This window comes from Pituophis catenifer, unplaced genomic scaffold (genome assembly GCF_029215685.1).
Source record: "Pituophis catenifer annectens isolate HBS135680 unplaced genomic scaffold, rPitCat1.0.hap2 SCAF_6, whole genome shotgun sequence".
NCBI classification, from domain to species: domain Eukaryota; kingdom Metazoa; phylum Chordata; class Lepidosauria; order Squamata; family Colubridae; genus Pituophis; species Pituophis catenifer.
The window spans coordinates 3,319,891-3,345,696 of NW_027256886.1; the positions used below are offsets into that span (position 1 = coordinate 3,319,891).

A 25,806-nucleotide genomic window follows, 5' to 3' on the forward strand; every position below is an offset into this window, starting at 1 on the left:
TGAGAGAGAGAGAGATCAAAGAAAACTGCTCCTTAAAGAAACATTGCTTAATTCTTAGCAGATGGTCTCATGAGTATGAAATCCGTAGTGAGTCACAGAGAATAATAAAAAATAAAGAAACCATTAGAGAGCATTTCACAGAGGTAGGCTTCGGCAGCGCCATCTTGGAATAAAACAGGGAGGTGTGACCTGAACTGGGTGAGAGATCAGAGCAGACTGAATTCCAGAGCAATTTACATTGAGACACCTGGCCAGTGGCTGTGTAGCGGGGAAGAGCCTGGGTACCTGTAGAATGGGAGTAGAGGAATTTGGACTCTAGCAGCCCTTTTGGGGGTGGCACTACATATGTATAAAATAACACAACATGCAAATTTATATACAGGGTGTTAAACTGAATAGCAGTTTAATACCCAGTTTTAGCTGCTTTTTTTAAAAAAAAATTCTGGCAATTTATTAGGGTAAGGGTTTATTTCCAGTGCCAATTCAAAAATTAACCTTTTCATTACTGGTGTGACAGATCCTTGACTTTTCAATACTGGTGTGACAGATACTTGAAATAGAAAAAGACAGTAAGATCTGTAGAATGAAATAAACATTTACTCATTTTTCCCTTCTATGGTGTTCCAGAGCGAGGAACAGCACAGATCTTAAAAGGAGAGGGAAGCAGAATCACTCCTATTACTGGTTCTTCACTGAGTTTCTCCACTCCTTCTGGAGGTTGCAATCTAAATGCCCTCAGTAGGCTGATGAACATAATGAAGCACTGAATCCTTGCAAAGAGTTCCCCCAAGCAGACCCGACCACCTACAGTGAAAATGAAATAAAAACACAAAATGAATAGTAGCAATTTTTACTGCCTGTTCATTGACCATTTACCACATTTAGCAACAATCCAAAAAAGGTATCTCAAACTGGTGGAGTAAGTCTTACTTCATTTACTAATCCCATACCAATTAACAGGAATATACTCTGCCTGGCTGGATAGTTACAATAAATTTCATAAAACAAAGATGTATCTGTTTAAACCAAAGACTTACCTAGTCCAAGCTTCTATTTCTATTGTGGAAACTAGATGTTGGTGGGAAGACACCAGCAGGAACTGATTAGTGCAATTCTATATTAATAACCACTTTTGTAGCCACTGTTTTTTACTCATTTGTTGTTGTTGTTAGTTGCAAAGTCATGTCTGACCCATCACAACCCCATGGACAATGTTCCTCCAGGCCTTCCTGTCCTCTACCATCCTCTAGTGTCCATTTAAACTCATGCTCACTGCTTCAGTGACTCCATCCAGCCACCTCGTTCTCTGCTGTCCCTTTCTTCTTTTGCCCTCCATCTTTCCCAGCATTAGGCTCTTCTCCAGTGAGTCCTTCCTTCTCATTAGGTGGCCAAAGGATTTGAGTTTCATCTTCAGGATCTGGCCTTCTAAAGAACAGTCAGGGTTGATCTCCTCAGAATAGATAGATAGATAGATAGTTGTTGTTGTTAGTTGCAAAGTCGTGTCCGACCTATCGCAACCCCATGGACAACGTTCCTCCAGGCCTTCCTGTCCTCTACCATCCTCAGGAGTCCATTTAAGCTCACGCCGACTGCTTCAGTGACTCCATCCAGCCACCTCGTTCTTTGCCGTCCCCTTCTTCTTTTGCCCTCAATCTTTCCCGGCATTAGGCTCTTCTCCAGGGAGTCCTTCCTTCTCATTAGGTGGCCAAAGTATTTGAGTTTCCTCTTCAGGATCTGGCCTTCTAAAGAGCAGTCATGGTTGATCTCCTTTAGGACTGACCGGTTTGATGGCCTTGTAGTCCAAGGGACTCACAGGAGTCTTCTCCAGCACTATAGTTCAAAGGCCTCAATTCTTTGGCACTCAGCCTTTCTTATTGCCATCCATTGCAACTGGGAAAACCATGGCCTTGATTGTATGCACTTTTGTTGGCAGGGCGATGTCTCTGCTTTTTAGTATGCGGTCTAGATTTGCTATAGCTTTCCTCCCCAGGAGTAAGTGTCTTTTAATTTCTTGGCTGCAGTCCAGGGGTGGGTTCTACTTACCTTTACTACCGGTTTGCAACGTTCACATGCACCTATTCTGCGCATACGCAGAAATGTTTTGATGATGTCGGGGTCGGTGGGTGGAGCCTCCTGCCGGTTTTACTACCAGTTCTATAGAACCGGTGCGAACTGGGGGCAACTCACCACTGCTGCAGTCCCCATCTGCGGTGATCTTGGAGCCCAGGAAAATAAAATATGTCACTACCTCCGTTTCTTCCCCATCTATTTGCCAGGAATTGAGAGGGCCAGATGCTATGATCTTAGTTTTCTTAATGTTGAGTTTCAAGCCAACTTTTGCACTCTCCTTCTTCACCCGCATCAAAAAGCTCTTTAGTTCCTCTTCGCTTTCTGCCATTAGAGTGGTATCATCTGCATATCTGAGGTTGTTGATATTTCTCCCGGCAATCTTAACTTTTATTATTATTTATTTTAGCTTTTATTTTCTTATTATTTTACTCATTTACTCATTAACATTCATTAGAATAGTCCACATGACAGAACTATCTTAGGCTGAGACTTTTCCAGGAGCTGACTCCTCTTCCATACCTTATCAGGAGAAATCCTTAACTTTCTCCTGATAGGGAGATAAAAGCCTTTCTTTATCTCCCTATCAAAAAAAAATCTTATAAAGGTTTTTTAATTTTTAAATATCTTTTAGTATTTTATACATTCAATTTTAAATTGGTTTTAAAAGTTTGGGGTTTTAAATTTGTCGGGCCCAAAATTATTTAATTTGATTTTATTCTACTTTTAAATTTTGTATGTATGTGTTTTATTGTTTGGCTGTGCACCGCCCTGAGTCCTTCGGGAGTAGGGCGGTATAGAAATCAAAAAAATAAATAAAATAAAATAAAACTGAGACTAGCACGTTTGCCTCAAGAAAGAGGAAGGAGGCTTTATCCACATTTTAACATGCTTCAGCAGATGCATTGCTTTTTATTTTTCTCAAATCCCCTTTCCAACAAGTTGTAGCAATCTAATATATGGTTTTGTATCCCTACATTTTCAAATATGACTTCAGTAACAGAGTGGTCAATGCCTGGAATGCACTACCTGACTCTGTAGTTTCTTCCCCAAAACCCCCAAAACTTTAACCTTAAGCTGTCTACTGTTGACGTCACCCCATTCCTCAGAGGTCTGTAAGGGGCCTGCATAAGTACACCAGCGTGCCTACCGTCCCTGTTCTAATATTCCTTTTTACTCTTACTCTTTTCATGTATTCAAATTATGTTTATACTTTTACCTGTTATCTTATATATGCTTGACAAATAAACTTATGATTATGATGATGATTATGATTAAGGAAGCAGTTTTAGGGGAAATCCCCTTATAGGATAGAGTCACCTTATAGGAGAAATGGCATTAAAAAATTAAATAAATAAATAAATAAATAAATAAATAAATAAATAAATAAATAAATAAATAAATAAGTATCTAATAATTAAGAGCAGATGGTTGGATTAGCTTCCCTAAAAAGCAATAATTCACACATTTGTATTGCTTTGCTTTGCAGAACTCTTTTATTTTATTTATTTTATTTTTATTTTATTTTATTTTTGAATTTGTATACCGCCCTTCTCCCTGAGGACTCAGGGCGGTGAACAGCCAGATAAAAACATCAGATACAAATATTAAAACACATTTAAAAATATATATAGATTTGGCCCCATTAATTAAAACGATAAGCAAAACAGAACAATTAAAAAAACCCTTAAAAAGAAATTAGGCCAGCCCGGCTTGTTGAAAAAAGAAAGTTTTAAGGGCACGGCGGAAGGCACTGAGGTCATGGATTCTCCTTATCTCAGGGGGCAACTGATTCCAGAGGGTAGGTGCCCCCACAGAGAAGGCCCTCCCCCTGGGGGTCACCAGCCTGCATTGTTTGGCTGATGGCACCCCGAGGAGGCCCTCTCTGTGGGAGCGCACGGGTCGGTGGGAGGTCGTCGGTGGCAGCAGGCGGTCTCGAAGATAGCTAGGCCCTATGCCATGGAGCGCTTTAAAGGTGATAACCAACACCTTGAAGCGCACCCGGAAGACCACCGGGAGCCAGTGCAGCTCACGCAGGAGCGGTGTTACATGGGAGCGCCACGCTGCTCCCGTCACTACCCGCGCTGCTGCGTTCTGGACCAGTTGGAGCCTCCGGGTGCTCCTCAAGGGGAGCCCCATGTAGAGAGCATTGCAGTAATCAAGGCGAGAGGTTACGAGGGCATGAGTGACTGTGCACAAGGAATCCCGATCAAGAAAGGGCCGCAACTTTTCCCCACGCCTTACCATACTGGCTTTAGGGACAGAAGGATCCCATCTTATAGGTGCGATTTGAGTAGCTTCCTCTAATTCTTTCTTGAACCTTTCCTGACTCAACCAGCTGTCTTCTTCTAAGTCACTGTCCTTGGATATCAAACACTGTCAGCCCTTGACTCAGGATGGTGAGGTCTGATAGTGGTGACTGCAGTACCTCACATGCTCATTCCCCAGCTGTAGTAAATATACAAGGAAGCAGTGGTGAAATCCAATTTTTTAAACTACCGGTTCTGTGGGATTGGCTTGGTGGGCGTGGTGTGGTTTGGTGGGCGTGGTTTGGTGGATGTGGCTTGGTGGGCATGGCAGGGGAAGGATACTGCAAAATCCCCATTCCCACCCCACTCCAGGGGAAGGATATTGCAAAATCCCCCATTCCCACCCCATTCTGGGGCCAGCCAGAGGTGGTATTTGCTGGTTCTCTGAACTGCTCAAAATTTCCGCTACTGGTTCTCCAGAACCTGTCAGAACCTGCTGGATTTCATCCCTGCAAGGAAGCCCTCATTTCCTGATCCACTTATCTTTTCCTCCCTTTTCTTCAAGTTGGGACCATTTTTTAAAACAAAAATTAAGAGGAAGCATACAGTCCAGGGCCATTGCAGAATCATCATTTGGACCCACTATGGATGTACTGTATTTCTGCTCTTTTTTAACCCTGCCAGATGCTCTGGGGATGAGGATAGACAGAGGATCCATAAGATACAGAGTACGGGGGCCTCATTTTTCAAAGAATCTCTCTGGGACTTTTCTCTCATTTTAGGAGAAATAAAAATTACTAAAATCAAGGATTAACCACACAGTCACTGGCTGGAGCTAAAATAGCTATATGCATTCCTGAGTTTTACTTAGATTAATCTAACATCAGGGGAATTTGCATCACTAAATGTTTCTTTCAGTTTTCTTGCGTTCCCCCCTCCATTGATCCAGTTATGTGTAATGGAAAAGAAGCTTCTTAATTTACCTTTCCCCAAATCCCCATGTTATTTTGCCCACTTTCAAATGCAATCTCTTTCCTTACAAGCAAAAGAAACCTACACATTTTTTTTTGTTTTTACAAAAGAAAAAGAAACCTGCATATTACCTGCTCCAAAGGGCATAAATGCTTCTTTTGTGACAAAATGTCCTTCTTTGTCCAGAAAATGGTTGGGGTTGAATTTTTCAGGCGTCTCCCATTGTTCAGGATCAAGAAGAACAGAGCGCAGGTCTGGTAAAATCATAGCTCCCTATAATGAAGAAAGAAACAAATGGAAAAATCTAGACAATCTCGTTTGTTTCTGTATAATCCTATTTCTGTTCCTTGCATGTTTCAGGTGTATATTTAGGCATATTCAGGTAGTCAGTTTTTTGTAGCGGTTAAAGTGCTAGGCTGGGAAACCAGGAGACTATGAGTTCTAGTCCCAGTTTAGGCAAGAAAGCTGGCTGCATGACCCTGAGCCCAGCTCTCTCAACCCAAACCATCTCACACGGCTGTTGTTGTGGGAAAAGTAGGAGGAAGGAATATTTGGCATGTTTGTTGCCTTGAGTTACTTATAATAAAGGCAATAAAATAATAAAAATAAATAATAAAAATCTAATCTAATGTTAATAAAATAAATTCTTCAAGCACTCCCTGGGCTTAATCTGCAGGCTACTTCTGCAAGCTCCCTTTTTATTTCTTAATTTGTACCCTGCATTTATTACTTTTAGAAGTAACTAATCTGCCTTTTCGCTTTGACTCCCATCTCTTCATGGAAGCAGCTGAGGGGCAAATGGGGACTATGAACAGGCCAGCTTTACCCTCCATTGAGATAATTTGTCTCCTCAAAGTCTTCGGTGGTAGTGGCAATTTTCCCAATCAAAGTCCTAACGTAAGGTCTACTTTGAGTAACAGCCTTGAAACTAGCCCACCTTACAGTAAATACAAGTGGTCATTTCTAAGCCACCAGCAATGATAAAAGGGAAATTGTCTTGGAATATTTTATTTGAATTAGCTGGACATGTGCTTAAAACATGGTTTAATGTTTAATTTCGTATTAGATGTAAAATTTCAAAAATGGCTTTAGGTTGTGGGTAAACAGATAAAGGGGATTTAATTTTAAACACAATTGTTTAGAATGTCTGCCTATGCAGGAAATGCTCAGACAGTGCAGTTATTAAATAATATTGTTTTTTTTTTAAAAAAGGGCCAGTACCTGTATCGCTGCTGTCCCTTTGAGGTCTCTCCCTAGTCAAAATAGCAACTGTTGGCTATAAAAGTTGAGCAGAGAGGCAGATTGTGGTGGTGTGATTGTCTGAGGAAATAAAGCAGCCTGAAGTAGCCTAAAATGGGCAGAAATATATTATTCTCCAGCAGTATGTGGAGGAGCAGTAGAAGGAGGTGGTGTAGTGGGGAAGTGTGGAGTAGTGAGCAGTGAGTGCTGGTCTATGAGTGCTAATATGTGTGTTGCGTAAGGTCTTTTGTTGTTGGCTTGACTCTTTTGTGTGATGGAGCCCACTGAGTGGGGTATACTTAAAAGAAGCATGACAATAAGGCATTGAAACTTCTCAGGTGAGCTACTGGAAGAAAGCTTTGGCTTGGATGTTGGCCTAGTGTGATAAATCAGAAGTGTGACAAAACCGGCATTCATACATTCTTCCTTGAAAGACACCCTAAACATAACAGCAAGTGGATCACTTTGATCTAAAGACTGCATTCCAACAAAGTATTAGCAAACAGTGGAAGTTCAACAGGGCATACATATCAGTGGTGAAATCTTCCCTGGTTTGTCACCAGTTTGCTGCCCGCGCATGTGTGGTGTGCGCCAAGCACGCGCTGCGTGTGGGCATTCATAGTATGCACCAAATGTGCACTTTGTGCGGAAAAATGAGACTTGGGAAGGTAACTAGAACAGCGGGGGAGGTGGGTGGGTCGGAGGAACATCTGAGCCGCGCAATTTAGATTCATTAGAAAGCAGGATTTCCTGCTGATCATCGGAAACACCAGTTCGAAGGAACTGGTAGCTTTTTTTTTACTACCGGTCAGTGGTGAAATGTAAAATTTGTTACTATCGATTCTGTGGACGTGGCTTGGTGGGGGGGTAATGTGACTGGGTGGGCGTGGCCAACATTTTTTAAAAAAAAACTTTTAAAAGCATTTTTTCTACAACCTCAAGAGGTTGCAGAAAAAAATGCTTTTAAAACCCTCTAACGATCAGGCAACTCAGCTGGGATCGCCAGAGGCTTTTAAAGGCATTTTTTTCCTGCAACCACTTCGGCCGAAGAGGTTGTAGAAAAAATACTTTTAAAAGCCTCTGACGATCCCAGCTGAGCCCCGCGATCATCAGAGGCTTTTTTTTAACTTTTAAAAGCATTTTTTCAAAAATGCTTTTCAAAGTAAAAAAAAAGCCTCTGATGATCGCGGGGCTCAGCTGGGCATCGGGGGGGGGGGCAGGGATTTTTGCTACCGGTTCTCCGAACCACCTGCCACCATTGCTACCGGATCGGGCGATCCAGTCCGAACTGGGAGCATTTCACCCCTGCTAGAGAGTTTGCCCAAACTGGTAGTTTTTAATCACTACTGGTTCGCCTGAACCGGTGCGAACCGGTAGCATGTCACCACTGATATATATATACATCCAGCTCTTAAAAGATGATTAGGGGCCTGTGGGCTAAAATGTATGATGAACAGTTGCAGAACAGGGTATGTCTACTCCAGGGGTGTAAAACTTGCAGCTCATGGGCTGGATGTGTCATGCACTGGCCACGCCCATCCCCATTTTAGCAAAGGGGGAAAAAGTAGCGATACATCATGTGACGACAAAGTGTCATTGCAAGTTTGACACCCCTGGTCTAGTCTAATAAAAAGAAGGGCAGGAGTAACAGGATAGCAGTCTTCCAATATTTGAGGAACTGTCACAAAGAAGAGGGGGTCAACCTCTTATTCAAATCACCTGATGGCAGGACAAGAAGCAACGGATGGAAACTTATCAAAGAGAGATCCAACCTAGAACTAAGGAGTAATGTCCTGATAGCTAGAACAATCAATCAGTGGAATGGCTTGCCTCTGGAAGTTGTGGCTGATCCATCACTGGAGATTTAAAAGAAGAGATTCAATAGTCATTTGACCAGAATGGCATAGAGCAGGTGTCAGCAACCTGTGGCTCCGGAGCCACATGCGGCTCTTTGAGCCCTCTGCTGTGGCTCCCTGTCAGGTGATCCCACCACTGGCTGGCTCTGCCCCTCATCCTCCTCTCCCAGTCACTCCTCACCTGGCCTGAGAAGGTAAGGGCAACGGTGGGAGATGGAGAAGCAGCCAGGGCAGAGATACAGAGAGAGGGAGGGAGGGAGGGAGGGGGGAGGGGGAGAGAGAGAGAGAGATATCAAAAGGGTTTTGTGGTTCCCAGTGATTTTTAACAACTGGTTCTCTGCCCTAATGACTGGCTGGTTAGGCATGGCTATGGGGTCATGTGACTGGTGGAAGTGAGTGACGTCGAGTTGGCCACACCCACCCAGGTTTTGTGGCTCCCGTTGTTTTCTTTTCTGTGGGAAACAGGTCCAAATGGCTCTTTGAGTGTTTAAGGTTGCAGACCCCTGGCGTAGAGCCTCCTGCTTGTGGAGAGGATTGGACCATAAGACCTCTAATGTCCCTTCAAACTCTGTTGTTCTGTTATACTTAGAATTCAGAAAGATTCACACCTTGGGAATGAGAAACCCATTGAAGTAAACATCCTTCACACATTTTCTTGGTACTCCAAAGAATGTGATGTATTTGCTTCGTATAATCTCATGAATCACAGCATTGGTATAAGGCAGGTTCTTCCGATCCGCATAACAGATGGAGTGAGATGGATCCAAAACTTTTTCTATCTCCTTGTAGACCTTGTCTGAGAAAAAGGGTAAAAAAAAGTATCTTTTATTGAAGACCTTATAAATTATCTCAGAAAATAAGATGAATGTGGAGAGATACTTTCCCACCTGAATTATTCCATGTGGTTCCCCTTAAAGAAGTTTTGAATAGTAAGTCAGCTGGAATGTAAAATTCTGAGAGTAAGAAAGGATTATTAGCATTTGTTGTTGGAAGACTGAAAATAAATGTGTGAAAAACACCACCATCATCACCTATCAATCCATTCTCTGGATTGGCTGCCTCCCAGAGATCTGGATGTATCCCACTCTGAAGAAGGCCTCTAAATAATTTGATTTTTCTTCAGATTATATGTCAGGTCTGCCTCTGTTCAAATCCTAAAAAAGAAAATCCCCAACTCGATGGATTTAGAGAAGAAGTACTTTTACCACCGCCGATGGGTCTTTGGACCGGAACCGTCCTGTAGGGACAGGGGAAAAGGAGGGGCACCTCGGACGACCAAGAGGAACAGGCCAGGAAACAGCCAGCCAGGAAACACACATAAATCCTACGAAGAAGTAATAAAATAGATATTGTACCTTTACAGGGAGGATACATGAGATGTGGGTGTGGCTTACGAGCTACACGAGCCAAAAATAGATCTATATAAGTCTCTCACCAGGCAGCAAGTTGCCAGAAAGAAAAAAAGCCCAGAATCGAGTGGATGTGATTCTACTGAGCTAGGGCTGCAGAAAAATCTTGTTTACACAGGAAAAACCTGGCTAGAGGAAAAACACACATAAATCCTACGAAGAAGTAAGAAAATAGATATTGTACCTTTACAGGGAGGATACATGAGATGTGGGTGTGGTTTACTGATGATGGCTAACGAGCCAGAAATAGATCTATATAAGTCTCTCACCAGGCAGCAAGCTCTTGCTGGCTGCCAGAAAGAAAAAAAGCCCAGAATCGAGTGGATGTGATTCTACTGACCTAGAGCTGCAGAAAAACCTTGGTTACATAGGAAAAACCTGGCTAGAGGAAAACACACACACACACACACACACACACACACACACACACACACACACAGGTCTTTGGTTATTCGGGTTTTCTCCCGCGTAAAATTGGAGGTGTCTTGGCAACGTTTCGATGAAGTCTCATTCGTCATCTTCAGGCTGGTGTTTTTGGCTTCGTGCTTCTAGGAGCAATGTGTATATATATATATATATATATATATATATATATATATATATATATAGATAGATAGATAGATAGATAGAAATATAAATATATGTATATATATATTGTAACATCATAGAGGAACTGCAGTTCCCTATTAAAAATTCTACTTTATTGTCACCTTGGATATCCAGATGGTTTGCCATGAGTAGCAATGCCCATTGCAGAACACCACTAGTTATGTCTGTCGCAGCAAGAAAGATGTCACCGATGCAATGAGTCAAGTTGTCTTCATCAAAGGTAGAATTTGGATCATTCTTGCTCTATAGTTAACAGTGAGAAAGGTGAAATGTCATTTGTAGACATTTTCCTATTATTACCACTTCTTCCCCAAACTACTGTTTCCCCTTTCTAGTTCATGGTCTATTTTCTCTGTAGAGATTGAAGCTGTAATCAAACCATCAGGATGAAACAAGGCGAGAGAGTGTTTATAAAAGTGGGACATATTTGTGAAATATAGACTCAATTTTGATAACTTCAGTGGAATTAAATATTTTGAATAATTTAGACACATCGTTGCGCTTTCCCACCATACTTTTTTAAACCTATTTCTGGACTGCATTATATATTCTTTTATTAGCTCAAAGTAATGTCATCTCAGTCAGAGGTGGGTTTCAGCAGGTTCTGACCAGTTCTGGAGAACCGGTAGCGGAAATTTTGAGTAGTTCGGAGAACCGGTAGTAAAAATTCTGACTGGCCCCGACCCCATCTATTCTCTGCCTCCCAGGTCCCAGCTGATCAGGAGGAAATGGGGATTTTGCAGTAACCTTCCCCTGGAGTGGGGTGGGAATGGAGATTTTACAGTATCCTTCCCCTGCCATGCCCACCAAGTCACCCCCACCAAGCCATGCCATGCCCACCAAGTCACACCCACTGAACCGGTAGTAAAAATTTTTGAAACCCACCACTGATCTCAGTAATGCAGTAATCTCAGTAATGCAGTAATCTCAGTAATGCAGACCACTGGTCATTTGCATCCTTTTAGCATTTAGGTGACTTTAATGACCCACTAAAAGAATGCAAATGACCAGCTGTCTGTAAGGAGTATAAATCCTGCTGTTCCCCACCATCCAGTCAGAGCTGAAGAAGCTTCTTGAATGAGAAGTGAAACAGCTTCAAAGAAAAACCAGAAAGTCCACTTAAACGTGGCAAGAAAAGTCATAAAATGGGGCACAACTCAGTTAACACATTTTTCACTTAGCAACATAAATTTTGGGCTCAGTTGTGGTCATAACCTAAGGACTACCTGTACTTACTTTCTCCATTTGGAGCAAATAATAATCAATGAAATCCTGTGGTTCATGCAGGTTCGGGTACTCCTTATGATGTGTGATCTCTTTCTTTATAATAGCAACTATATTCTCCACAGCAGACAAGGCTTTTTGCTGAGACCCTGGGAGATATTTCATGATAAATGGAAAAATTTCATAAATCTACAAGAAAGAGAAAGCAAGTCCTGTTATAAGACAGCAGGTCACATGAACGATAAATCAATTCCTATAAATTACCAGTTCAGCCTCATGATCTGTCTAGGGATGAAATCTAAAATTTGTTACTACCGGTTCTGCGGGCATGGCTTGGTGGTGGTGGTGGTGGTAATGTGACTGGGTGGGGGTGGCCAACTTTTTTTTTTTTTTACTTTTAAAAGCATTTTTTCTACAACCTTAAGAGGTTGCAGAAAAAATGCTTCAGAAGCCTCTGACGATCAGGCAAGTCAGCTGGGATCTCCAGAGGCTTTTAAAGGCATTTTTTTTCCTACAACCTCTTTGGCCGAAGGGGTTGCAGAAAAAAATGCTTTGAAAAACCTCTGACGATCCCAGCTGAGCTGTGCGATTATCAGAGACTTTTTTTTTTTTTACTTTTAAAAGCATTTTTTCCAGCCGAAGAGGTTGTAGAAAAAGTGCTTTTAAAAGTAAAAAAAAACAGCCTCTGATGATTGCGCGGCTCAGCTGTGTATGGGGGAAGGGGGCGCAGGGATTTTTGATACCGGTTCTCTGAACCACCCACCGCCATCGCTACCGGATTGGGTGATCCGGTCTGAACCGGGAGCATTTCACCCCTGGATCTGTCCCATATCTGACACCGAACACGTTTCTTTGATTTTAACACCATGAAGTTTTGAATATAGGAGGGAGCAGACAATCCATGATAGGCAGATATTCAATTGTTGAATTTTAACAAACGTCAACAACTGAGTACATAAATGTATAGAATTTCTATCCTAGGTTAGGTCTCTAAATATATATTGCCACCCAACATTCCAATTTATATTCCCAAAGCATTTGGAGAAGTAAAGTTCCTGCCACCCATTCAACTTTAAGCTTAGTGATCAAGTAGTTTAAAAATAACAATATACATAGACTTCCGGTTTGGCGTTGCCACAAGATAGTCAGGGAAATAGAGGGCTCTGATGAGTCCCACAAAAATCCCAGCTGCTGAACCGTCGCCGATGGGTCTTCGGACCAGATTCGTCCTGCAGGGATGGGGAAAAAGGAGGGGCACCTCAGACGACCAAGAGGATCAGGCAAGTTCCTCGGAAGTCAGAGGGAACCCTCTGTGAGCTGGCGGCGGGGGGAGGCAGCCATGGCGGCTGCCATGAAGCTGTGACAACCGGGCTAAGAAAAGTGCTGGAGGAAAACGGAGTGAAATGGAGCTCTCTGAAGCTGGGTGAGTGACAACAAACCCAGGCTTGTAACAACGTGTGGAGCAATATTATTACTTAGAAGATCTCTATCCCAAAATAGCGGCTGTGCAACAAAGGGGCTTTGGAAAGTTTTAAACTGCAACTTTAAAGAGACAAAGACCCAAGAAAAAAGTAATTTTTGTACAGAACTAAAGGAATTAATTATTGAGATATGGCAAAAAGACTGGATACTTTAAAATTTGAATTGGATTCTACTTTTTAGAATTTAGTAGATTCTACTTCTACTTTTTTAAAAGTACGAATTGGTACTTTTAAAATTAAAAGAAGAATTGTGCAAAATGGATGCTTGCATGACTAGTGGAAAATGTGGATTGTAGAGAGACACCATCTGGTTTAAAAAGGAACTTTGTAACTTCTTGTTTGTTATGGAAAATTCTGAGTTCTACAGATAAAAGCCGTGGGACTTTGTGGAAGAGTTTTTTATTCCTGTCTGTAGACAGATTTTGGTGAAAAGAAAAGGAACTATAATGGAACTCCTATAGTTGAAACAACAATAATTAAAAATTGGCGCAGGAACAAAAGAAGAAATAAGCGCAGGCCTAAGAGAGGGAGACTTGATACATTATATCCAGAATAAAAATAAGAAAAAGATTTAATATGATTTCTGGAGGACAAAATTGAAAACTTTGAAAATGGAAGGAATATATGTTTGCAGGCGAGGAAATGAAGAAGTAAGATAAACACAACTGGAAAAAGAAAAAAGGAGATTTAAACAATGTGATTTAAACTAAAATAATGTAAAGGTGGATTGTAATAATAAAAAGGAGGTTTTTATAGAAATTAAGAATGTTAAATGGAAATTCTTTGTAAAAGGAATTGATGAATATATTTAAAGATATGTTTGAAGCAAGAACCATGTTTTAATGTTAAATTGTTATGAAAAAGAATAAGGATAAATATGATTAATTTAAAATGTTAAAAGGAATTTATAAATATATTTAAAGATATGACTTAAGCAAGAACTATATCTCAATGTTAAATTCTTATGGAAAAGGATAAGGATAAATATGATTATCTGAAAATAAGCAATGTATAGATGGATGGGAACAACAAAGAAAGGATTAAGAAGGGATCAATAGTTAAACCAGCTATGATTATGCTGTGTTTAATAGCCAAAAAATAAAAATAGATATGCTATATAACAGCCAGAAAACAAAAATTACTATGCTGTATTTAACAGCCAAACAAAAATGACAATGTTGTGTAACAGCCATAAAACAAAAATGACTATGCTGTATTTAACAGCCAAAACAAAAATGAATATGCTGTGTAACGGCCATTAAAAAAAAGAGTATGCTGTGTTTTACAGTCAATCAAAAATTGTTATGCTGTGTAAAAGCCAAAACAAAAATGGATATGCTGTGTAATGGCCAAGAAACAAAAATGAATATGCTCTGTTTAACAGCCAAAAACAAATGGTTATGCTGTGTTTAACAGCCAAGAAATAAAAATGATTGGTTTAACAATAAAGATAAAGATAAAGATGCTGGATTGTATAGGAAAAATAAAATGAGGTGGGATAGCCAAAATAAGGAGGAGTATGTTGAGATTAATAGTTAAAATGAAATGAATAAGTTAGGTTTAATAACAGGAACAAAGATTATAAATGTTGAGCTCAATAGTAAGAATAAAATGATTATGTTGGAATTCAATATTTTATGAATGTTTATAATAATTGTATGATTTATACTTTAAAAATATATCCATCTAAGCAAATGAAAAAGAAAAAGGGAACGATAATTGGTTAAGATTTAAGTAACGGGTTTTTGGGAATAATGGCATAGTTAAATAATAGATTTGAGGGAAATAACTGAGTAAAATATTAAGTTGTATTAATTGAAAATTAAGATTTGTTAGTGATTTGTATGAATTTGTGACCGGATCAAGAGCTTTGTTTTGAAAAGATGTGTTTTATGTTTATGTTTTAAAATAATAAAAAACTTTTTTTAAAAAATAACAATATACATATTACAATTTGAGAATGGAAAAGAAAAAATCATTTAGTGAAATACAATTCTGGTAATTCCCATGAGTCCATTTTTCTGGCTAATTCTGTACTACTCAGGGAAGAAGAAGGACAATGACCATAATACTCACGATGTGGGAGAAGCTTATTAAAAATTTTGAAATACTGTGCATGGATTCAATCAATTCCAGAAAATCCTTATCTTCAGTGGAAAAACGATGTCCAAAAACTACAGCACAGATCACATTGCCAACAAAATGTATAATATACATTGATGGGTCAAATGGCTGTCCTGATAACAGAAAACTTTTATTAATATTCACATTAATTCTGCCTTTCCTGTTAGTAATAAAAGCAATTTGGTCTAATACAACTTATTAAAAATAAATAAATGATGCTGGGAGTAAAAAGTTAGTGAGCCCTAGTAAAGGCCAGTAGAAAATCAAATAGATTGCACCAAATAGAAGATCAAACAGATTCTTGAAAACCCAGTAGACAACTTTGTCTCACAAAAGGTAGAGAAGGGAACTGGAGGGTCAGCCCTATTGGACTTAATTCTCACTAACAGAGATGAAATGATAGAAGGAGTTGAAATTATAGGAACCTTGTGGGGGGAGTGATCATGCATTATTGGAATTCTACATTATGCAAGCTCAAGCAATAGAGAAAAGTCAAACTAAAGTCTTAGACTTCAAAAGAGCTGATTTCAATAAACTTAGAAATCAGGTCTGCGAAGTCCTGCCAAATTCTTCTAGCCAGGAGGTTCTGCGGGACCGAAAGTTACCCTGTAGGGGTGACGAATACCCTGTAGGCAGTGGTGGGATTCAAATAATTTAACAACCAGTTCTCTGCCATAATGATTTCTTCCAACAATCAGTTCACCAAACTGTTCAGAAAGTTAACAACCGGTTCTCCTGAAGTGGTGCGAACTGGCTGAATCCCACCACTGCCTGTAGGGGATGCTTCAGTGGTCACGAGGAGAGCACAATCTTCTTGTTTGACCCAAAGAAAGCCCCTTTAACCAGCAGAAGAGAAGACAGCCATTATGGCTGAACTGAAGCCATGACAGCTGAAACGGAAGAGAAGAAAGAAAAGATCCTGTAACAGTGTGCTCGGTTTGGGTAAGAATTTTCTAACTTTTGGAATTTTTCCTAAAAACATCCCCTTGGGAAAGTGAGACTCAACTGAAGTGAATAGCGACAACTAAGACCTGAAGCTACTTTTCAGATTTGGAAAAGAAAGAAAAGAAATTGTAGACAGAAGTAACCTTAAAGATAAAGGATAGACTGGATTGGCTAGTTTTTAGCAATTTAAATCATTTCAAAATACTGGATTATACTTTTATTGTCACCTTGATTTGAAGGACTTTGGAAAATTTTTGGAAAATATTTTTGGAGGCATTTTATATGCAGCAAAAGCGGAGAAAAAGAGTAACAGTGATACCTACTGGCCGGGGAGAGGTGTCAAGAAGTCAATAAGAGATGAGATACAAAAATGGACAAGAGATGTGGGATAGATGCAGAATACTGTTTAATATAGGAGTTGTTCTGTTAAGAATTAGTATAGAGGTAGAAACTAGAAATGGGAAAAATATTACTTTTTTAACTTGGGAACTATTTTATTTATGGTTAGAAAATAAAAGCAGAAGTTAGAAATTTAGAATTAAGGAGGATATGTAAACAAAGATGAAGTAATTGTAATTAAATAATGAATATTGAATAATTAGGATAAGTGAACATTATGATTAATAGACTTGGAGGATAATGGTTATAAATGTGATGTTTACATGATGTTTATAATGTTTGTTATTAATTGATTATAGACAAAACTGAACAGAGCGTTTAATTAAACAATGGAAAATGTTTAATAAGGATAAGCGAAGACCATGGCAAATAGATTTTGAGAATAATAGTTAAAATTATTGTGTGTATAGGTTCATTATATTCTTGTTGGGTATCCTACCAGAGAAGTATAATAAAAGAAATACATATTTAATTTTACATGTGGTTACAGCAGCGAGAATTGTGTATGCATAAAACTGGAAAAATGAAAATATATTCATAGAGGAAAATGTAATAAAGTAAATGCTAGAATGTGCTGAAATGGATAGATTAACATTGAAAATTAAGGATAAGGAGGAAACAGAATTCTTTTTAACTTGGGAATTATTTTACCAATGATTAGAAAATAGAAGCAGAAGTTAGAAATTCAGAATTAAAGAGGATATGTAAATAAAAATGAAGTAAATGTGTAATTAAATAATGAGCATTGAATAACGAGGATAATGTAAACATTATGAATAATAGATTTGGACGATAATGGTTACAAATATGATAGTTGTATGTTTATAATGTTTGACATTATTAACTAATTATAGATAAAACTGAACAGAGCATTTAATTAAATAATGGAAAATGTTTAATAAGGATATGTGAAGAATATGGTGAATAGATTTTGAGAATAATACTTATAGCTATTGTATGTATAAGATTTATTATTTGTATTTAAAAGAGATTATACCCAGTCTGTATACCTCCATTGTGGATATGGAATTTTTATATATAAAAAAGAAAATTGTATAATAAAAAATAATATTAAAAAAAGCAAGGAAATGTCAAGGAAATGATTAGTCCATTAATGGGAGAAAATGGCAAGAAGTTGATGAGGAGCGGGGAGAAAGCTGCTTAACTCATTTTTTGCATTTGTCTTCCTTTTGTATAAAGGAAAAAACCCAATCTATAAAAATATTCTAAAATGTAGATTAGGAATACAAATCAAAATTAGCAAGAGAACACCTATCCACACTAGGTGACTTCAAATCACCAGGACCAGAGGGATTACACCCCAAGGTTCTGAAGGAACTGGCAGATGTGATCTCAAAACCACTAAACCACATCTTTCAAAGATCCTGGAGCACTGGGGCACTAGCAAATGAATGAAAAAGAGCTGATGTAGTTCCCATATTCAAAAAAGGAAAAAATTGGATCCAGGAAACTACAGACCTATTAGCCTGACATCAATTTTATTTATTTATTTTATTTATTTATTTATTTGTCAAGCATATATAAGCTAACAGGTAAAAGTATAAACATAATTTGTATACATGAAAAGAGTAAGAGTAAAAAGGAATATTAGGACAGGGATGATAGGCACGCTGGTGCACTTATGCACGCCCCTTACAGACCTCTTAAGAATGGGGTGAGGTCAACAGTAGACAGTTTAAGGTTAAAGTTTTGGGGGTTTGGGGAAGAAACCACAGAGTCAGGTAGTGCATTCCAGGCATTGACCACTCTGTTGCTGAAGTCATATTTTCTGCCATCAAGTTTGGAGCCGTTTACCTTCAGTTTGTATCTATTATTTGCTCGTGTATTGTTGTGGTTGAAGCTGAAGTAGTCATTGACAGGAAGGACATTGTGACAGATAATTTTATGTACTATACTTAGGTCAGACTGAAGTCGGCGTAGTTCTAAGCCCAAAATTTGAAGTCTGGTGGCATAAGGTATTTTATTGCGGGTAGAGGAATGGAGGACTCTTCCCGTAAAATATCTCTGGACTCTCTCAATTGTATTTATGTCCAATATGCAGTGTGGGTTCCAGACAGATGAGCTGTATTCAAGAATAGGTCTAGCAAATGTTTTGTATGCTCTAGTTAGTAGTACAATATTACCAGAGACGAAGCTACGCAAGATTAGGTTAACAACTCTTAATGCCTTTTTGGCAATGTTGTTACAGTGGGCTTTGGCACTTAGATCTTTAGAAATGTGTACTCCAAGATCCTTGACAGAGTGAGGGTCATCTACAAGGTCATGTCCATCTAATTTGTATTTTATGTTTTGATTTTTTTTGCCAATGTGTATTTATTGGTTGAGATTTGAAGTTGCCACTTGTTAGACCAATCTGACACATAGTCAAGGAATTTTTTGAAGGGTAGTTGCATTGTCGGTGGTGTTGAATAGTTTAACATCATCAGCAAAGAGAACACAGTTGCTTTAATATGATCACAAAGGTCATTTATGTAAAGTATGAAGAGTGTTGGACCTAAAACACTGCCTTGGGGAACACCACTATTAACAGGTACAGGATTTGATAGAGCGCTTCCTATTTTGACCTGGAAAGGTTCTAGAAAAGATAGTCAAGCAATAAATGTGCTTGATAAGCTAGAAAAATGTAGGTTAGACAACATTACCATCAGATTGATTGGTAATTGGCTGAGAACCGCACTCAACATGTAGTCCTCAATGGAACTGCATCTATATGGAGGGAAGTATGTAGTGGTACCCCAAGGCTCTGTCTTAGGCCCAGTACTCTTCAACATCTTCATCAATGATTTGGATGAGGGGATAGATGGGGAACTCATCAAATTTGCAGATGACACCAAGCTGTCAGGAACTGCCAATACTCCAGAAGATAGGCTCAAGATACAGAAGGATCTTGACAGACTTGAACACTGGGCCCTATCTAACCAAATGAAATTCAATGTCGAGAAAAGTAAGGTTTTACATCTAAGCAAGAAAAACCAAATGCACAAGTGTAGAATAGATGGTACCTGGCTCTACTACCAAAACTACTAAGCTACTAAAAGCTACTAAAAAAATTCTGCAGATTTAGACTTGAGCCAATATCACTTGAGGTTATCAGATACCTTTTTTACTTCCCAGGTCCTCCAAACATCTCTCGACCTCTGCTTATATTTGGGATTCCATGCTTTTTTTCCCCAGGCCCAACTTCCTCATGGTGACAACACTCAACCGCTTTTGCTGCAACCAGGTGTGACCATTTGAAAATGCAATACCTGAATAATCAAAGATTAAAAGGAAAGAATAGCTCACACCAATACAAAAAAAAAAAAATCATTTGTGGCTTAGAAAGTGGCTCAGAGGTGGGATTCAGCCAGTTTGCACCAGTTCGGGAGAACCGGTTGTTAACTTCCTGAACAGTTTGGCAAACTGGTTGTTGGAAGAAATCATTATGGCGCTCCCATGTGGCTCCCCTCCTGCGCGAGCTGCACTGGCTCCCTGTGGTCTTCCGGGTGCGCTTCAAGGTCTTAGTTACCACCTTTAGAGCGCTCTATGGCTTAGGACCGGGGTACTTACGAGACCGCCTTCTGCCACCAATAGCCTCTCACCGCCCAGTACGCTCCCATAGAGAGGGGCTTCTCAGGGTGCCGTCAGCCAAACAATGTCGACTGTCGGCCCCCAGGGGGAGAGCCTTTTCTGTGAGGGCACCCACCATCTGGAACGAGCTCCCCCCAGAGATACAGAAGATTCCGGATCTGCGCACTTTCCGCCGTGCCCTCAAAACATTCCTGTTTCAGCAGGCCGGCCTGGCCTAACTTTCCCTTTATATTACTTTTTGATTTTATTTTAAACTGGGATGTCTTGAATTATCTAGGACCAGAATGTTTAGTATATTTTAGTGTATTTTTATCGTTCGCTGTTCACCGCCCTGAGTCCCTTAGGAATAGGGCGGTATATAAATTTAATAAATAAATAAATAAATAAATAAAATAAATTAGGGCAGAGAACCAGTTGTTAAATTACTTGAATCCCACCACTGAAGTAGCTCTAATTTCTGCTCCTGTATTTAAGAATGCATAAGTGATATTGGCAACATATAACTTTAATAAGTAAATATATAAGAATCCAATCCCTGCCTGCGTAGCTTTGACACTCAACTGCAGCATATACTTCAGAAAATGGAAATGGGGGAAAATAAGATCTCACTGTTAAAAAAATGGGAAATTTGGATTCTTAATAACATAGAAAACCTTGATTTATATAGAGAGGACAATGCTAAAGGATTCCTTCTGATTATGCAAAAATATTCCATGCCCTTTTCTCTTCATAGATGAGCTAGTGAAATCCCCTATCCTAATGTTTTTAAAGTCCGAGAATTCAAATATTTCAGATTCCATAGAGCCAGTATTCGTATAATACCTCTTATAAGCTAAAGAAACACCTGGAATAATGATCCTAACCTAAATAGAGCCAAATGTTGGCCATATGTTCTTTATATATGTCCTAAAAATTCTGCTTTTTCTTGATTTGGTCTATTAAACACTGCCTATTTCATGACCCTGTTCCTCATGGGAGCTGCCAAATAATCTCCTTTTAAAGAATAAATTCTATGTGAAATTACAAAAACAACTATCAAAGCAAATATGGAGCAATCACCTTTCTTTATGACATGTTTGACAAATACAATGCAATAACTCATTTCAGATTGATCACTGAAGAGCTATGTTTCCTTTCATTTCATGTTTCTCTTCGACAGACTTCTCTAATATTCAATATCTTTATCTAAAACCTGAGTGTTGGCCATGGATGTGTAGATGCTAATTCTGGAGAGCATAGTAAACCCACAAAGTTGGACAAAACTTACCCCTTTTTTTGCTGATAGTCAATATGAATGGTGTAACCGGACGATCATCAAAGGCTTCTGCATGTTTAGTTAATGCTTCTTTCACAGTTTGGTATCCAGAGAAGACTATAATATAATAATTTCCTCCCCACAGAGAATAAATGTTCCCATATTGCTTTGCCAGCTGCAGTTTGTACAAAGTAGAAAAAGATAAACCTTCTGCGTTATTATGCATAATGCAGGTTAACATGTGACCTTCTGTTCCAGTTTCCTGCCTCTTGCCTTCTCATCTTCCTGCCTTTTTCTTCCTCCAGAACTCAGTAAATTCAGTTACAGCCTTATGTGGCTCCCAGTACTGTATCTGTGACTTTTCAAGAATGGTTTTTAATCAGTTAATGACATTGAGAGTGTAATTGTAACAGTGGGAGTAGCAGCAATTGTACAGCTCTCTCTCTTTTGTCAATTGTCTCATATTTATGATGGTTGCAGTGACCAGGAGTAAACAGGTGAAGCCTGGGAAAATCACATCAAATATCCAAACAACTATCACAGCCCCCACCCCCACCAAGGTGGTATACTCTCTCCATTATTCTTTTCTCTATATACCAAAGACTCTAAGGATTTTCCTGCATCAACTCAGAAACTTCAGGTTGCCTCAAGAGTTCTACAGTTCTACAGGGGAATTATTGAGCCTGTCGTTTATACTTCTATAACTATCTGGTTTGGTACAGCAACCAAACAGGAGAGGTACAGACATCAACGGATAGTTAGGACTGCAGAAAAAATAATTGGCACCAGCCTGCCTTCCATTGAGGATTTGTATATTGCACAATTTCTTAATGAGGGCTGAGAAAATATCTACAGACCTCTCATATCCTGTTTTAACACCTTTAATTTAATTAATTTTCCTTGGTTCTCTATTTACATATTTTTGTTAACATCTTTGTCTTCTGATTATCAATCTAACACCTGTTAACACATCAACTTCTTTTAATTTCCCCATTAATATTTCTGTCCCTTTGAATGGATCTTCCAAAAATAACATCAAATCAGCACAGCGTTACTTGGTCTGTTGTGTGGATGTTTGGGTGGTTTAGGGGCAGAGAATTTGTCGTGGGTGGGAGTGTGTTTGGGGATTGTTATATGTGCTGGACCTGGTCTTTGGGTGTTAAGTGAATTTTGTTGTATGGGTATATTGTGTATATTATTAGTAGTAAAACAAATGCTTTTAATCTATAAAATTATTTTTTGATCTTTCTTCCCACAATTCTCTCACCTGTTCAATATTTCAACAGCCAATGCTCCAACAACTAAAATAAACAACTATTACTGACGAACATCAAACACATATTTATGTTGACAGGATAGCACAGCAGAATTCAGTTAGTTCTCAACTTATGACCATTTATTCAGTGATTGTTCAAAATTGTGATGGCACTGAAGAAAGGGACTGATGGCTCATGCCCAAAGTTTGCAGTCCCATTGAGACATGATCAAAATGTAAGTGTCCACACCCACGCTTGCCCATACTCACAATCACAGGATGAGGCAAAGAACATCTCTGAATACCAAGTAGCAGTTAAAAGATATGGTGAAAACTCCTTAATTTCACAACGCATGGATAGATTTAACCATATTTCAATGGGGGAAATTGTGAGCCTCCTAGACCAAGCCAAGTCCAGGAATGCTAGAGAATTTCCGAAAGCCTGGCAGAAACAAATCAAGTGCTAAGGAGAATGAATCTACCCCTCCATTCTGTGATATCCCTGCACAAGTGCTCTTAGCCTTCTCTTCTTCACACTAAACCTACCAATCTTTGCTGCTCTTCTCTGCATTCTTTCCCATTCATTCCAGATGCAGTCTGACCAATGCATAGCATAGAACAGTATTATGCTGCATTGGTGGCACAGGAGCTATGGTGGTGCAGTGGTTAGAAGGCAGTATGGCCAGCTACCTCTCCCCACTGCCAGGAGTTCAATCCTGACCAGCTCAAGGTTGACTCACCCTTCCATCCTTCCAAGGGCAGTACAATGAGGACACGGATGGCTGAGAGCAATATACTGACTCTGTAAACCACTCAGAGAGTGCTGTAAAGCTCTATGAAATGGTATATATCTCCATAAGTGCTATTGCTATCATTTTCTGTGATTTTGATATTACAGCTGTGTTGAGGCAGGCCAAAACTTCAACTGGCTCTTTTGGCAATGCTGCATACTGCTGGCTCAAGCTTATTGCATGGTCAACTGGGACACTTTTGTCCATCTCACAAGTATCACCACTTAACCAGGTACTACCTATATTATTCCTGTGTATTTGCCTAAGTAAACATATTTTATGTTTCTCACTATTGAGCAACATTTTGTTGGATAGTGTTGAAGTCTGTCAAGCTCCCCTTCTTTCAATTATTTGATTAAGCATTTTAAAAGACATACCTCCATTAATGTCTTCTCTGACAAGAGAGTCCCTTCCACCAGTCTTCCTGCTATCAAGGAAATCCGAGAAGGTCCTGGGGGATGGTCTTTGTGTTTACTGAACTGTTTCCGAAAGGAAAGTATCATGCACAGAATCACAGTGATAAAGAATAATAGTAGCATCAACATTCTTCTGGCTTCCCCTTTTCCAACTTTGAGCGGCTGCTGCAAAAAATGCGGGATAGAAGCCTTTTCCTTCGTGGCTTTCAATTTTCTTCATAGATACTCTTCCTTTCTTACCTGAGTTTTTCTGCCACCGCTGTGCTTTATATTCTCTGTTAATTAGAACACCTTGTGAACACCTTGTACCTCAACCAGTAAGGTGTGGATTATATCCTTTTGCAGGTGCATACTTGCATGAAGTTGAAACATCAGATATTATTATTATACAACCCTAGTATGCAAAAGATCAATTATATATCATAGATATTAAGGATAGCTGTGTCATTATAGGGAAAAGTGGTACAATGACCTTTTATTTCTAGAGTTTTTAACTTTTACTCATGACAATCTCAGGTATCTGAGATCTATATAAAAGAAAGATACTGATATCGTCCTTTAAACTGTTGCTTTATTCCTGGCTTCCTAGCAACTTCTCATAAACATGTTTTTGTATTCCCTAATTGACACTGGGGACAGTGCTTGCTTTTCTGTCGTTCCAGAAAAATAGGTTTAACTTTCAAAAATTATCACAGCTACAGAAAATAATGTTTATTCTTAAAAGACTTTTTAAAAATGATTATTCTTAAAGACTGAATGGTATTGAGATATTCTTCTTCCATCAGATTTTAATTTGAAATAGCTTTTTGCAAGTGGGAGATCTGGCTTAATTAAATGATGGCCACTTTGATGCCATTTAGTTGGCTAAACCTCTAAACTAGATTTCCCCAATTTCACATGCTCAAAATCTGTTGGAGGAAATCTCATCTCTGGCCAGTCTTAAGAACATATTACCAAGATCCCATTTTGCTTCCTTATGGAAGTTCTATTTAGCAATGTGTGGGATATTTTGACTGCTTTCACAAAACAATGGTAGAATGCCGACCCACTGTAAAATAGCTTTCAGAAAATAATTGAATTTTATGGTGGGTCCACTCTAGTTTGTATTATGGATTCTTTTCTGCCTTTTTCAAGGACAATCAAGATCATAAATAGGGATATAAGAATAATAGGGAGAGATTGCATTACATTTGTGTCACCAAGGTGTTTCCAGGTTAAAAGGATTAGCTGAGGACACTTGTATCAGAAGCATCAAGGTGTTTCTCAGTTGAAAGGATCAGGGTTAGGGTTAGGGTCATGTCCCTAGCAGGAGCTGGAGTGAAGGACGGAAGTTCAACAGAGTCCTGGTGGCACAGCAGACTAAAGCATTGTTATTAATAGTGTTATTAACACCAGCTGCCAGCAATTACTGCAAGTTCAAATCTCACCAGGCTCAAGGTTGACTCAGCCTTCCATCCTTTCTAAGGTAGGTAAAATGAGGACACAGATTGTGGGGGCAATAAGCTGACTTTGTATAAATATATAAAAGTATGAAGGCTATTGCTTAACGCATTGTAAGCCACCCTGAGTCTCCGGAGAAGGGCTGCATATAAATCAAATTGAAAACAAACAAACAAACAAAAAACCCCTGCCCCACAACAACACTCAGATCTCGAACATGAGTTTGCTAACCTCCAACCCAGCATCCTAACTACGCGAGCCACTTTGCTCCATAAGGAGAGGTGAAGACATTCTTAGTACTATGTTGTTATTCATGGTTGTGATATTGGGTAGAGAAGCTGGCCCCTGGAATAGTATGAATGGCTTGAGAAACCTGGACCTTAGGTGGAGCTGATGCTTGGGAACAGGTTTGGATGTTGATATAACAGAGATAATTCTGTTAGATGACCTGACACTCTGAAAATCATAGCTAATAGGCTCCATA

At 39.2% G+C, this 25,806-nt stretch overlaps 1 pseudogene; it reads right to left on the reverse strand.

Annotated features, from left to right (window-relative positions):
• Positions 1 to 613: 613 nt before the first annotated feature.
• Positions 614 to 24,011, reverse strand: LOC139318073 (cytochrome P450 2J5-like; annotated as a pseudogene).
• Positions 24,012 to 25,806: the final 1,795 nt, after the last annotated feature.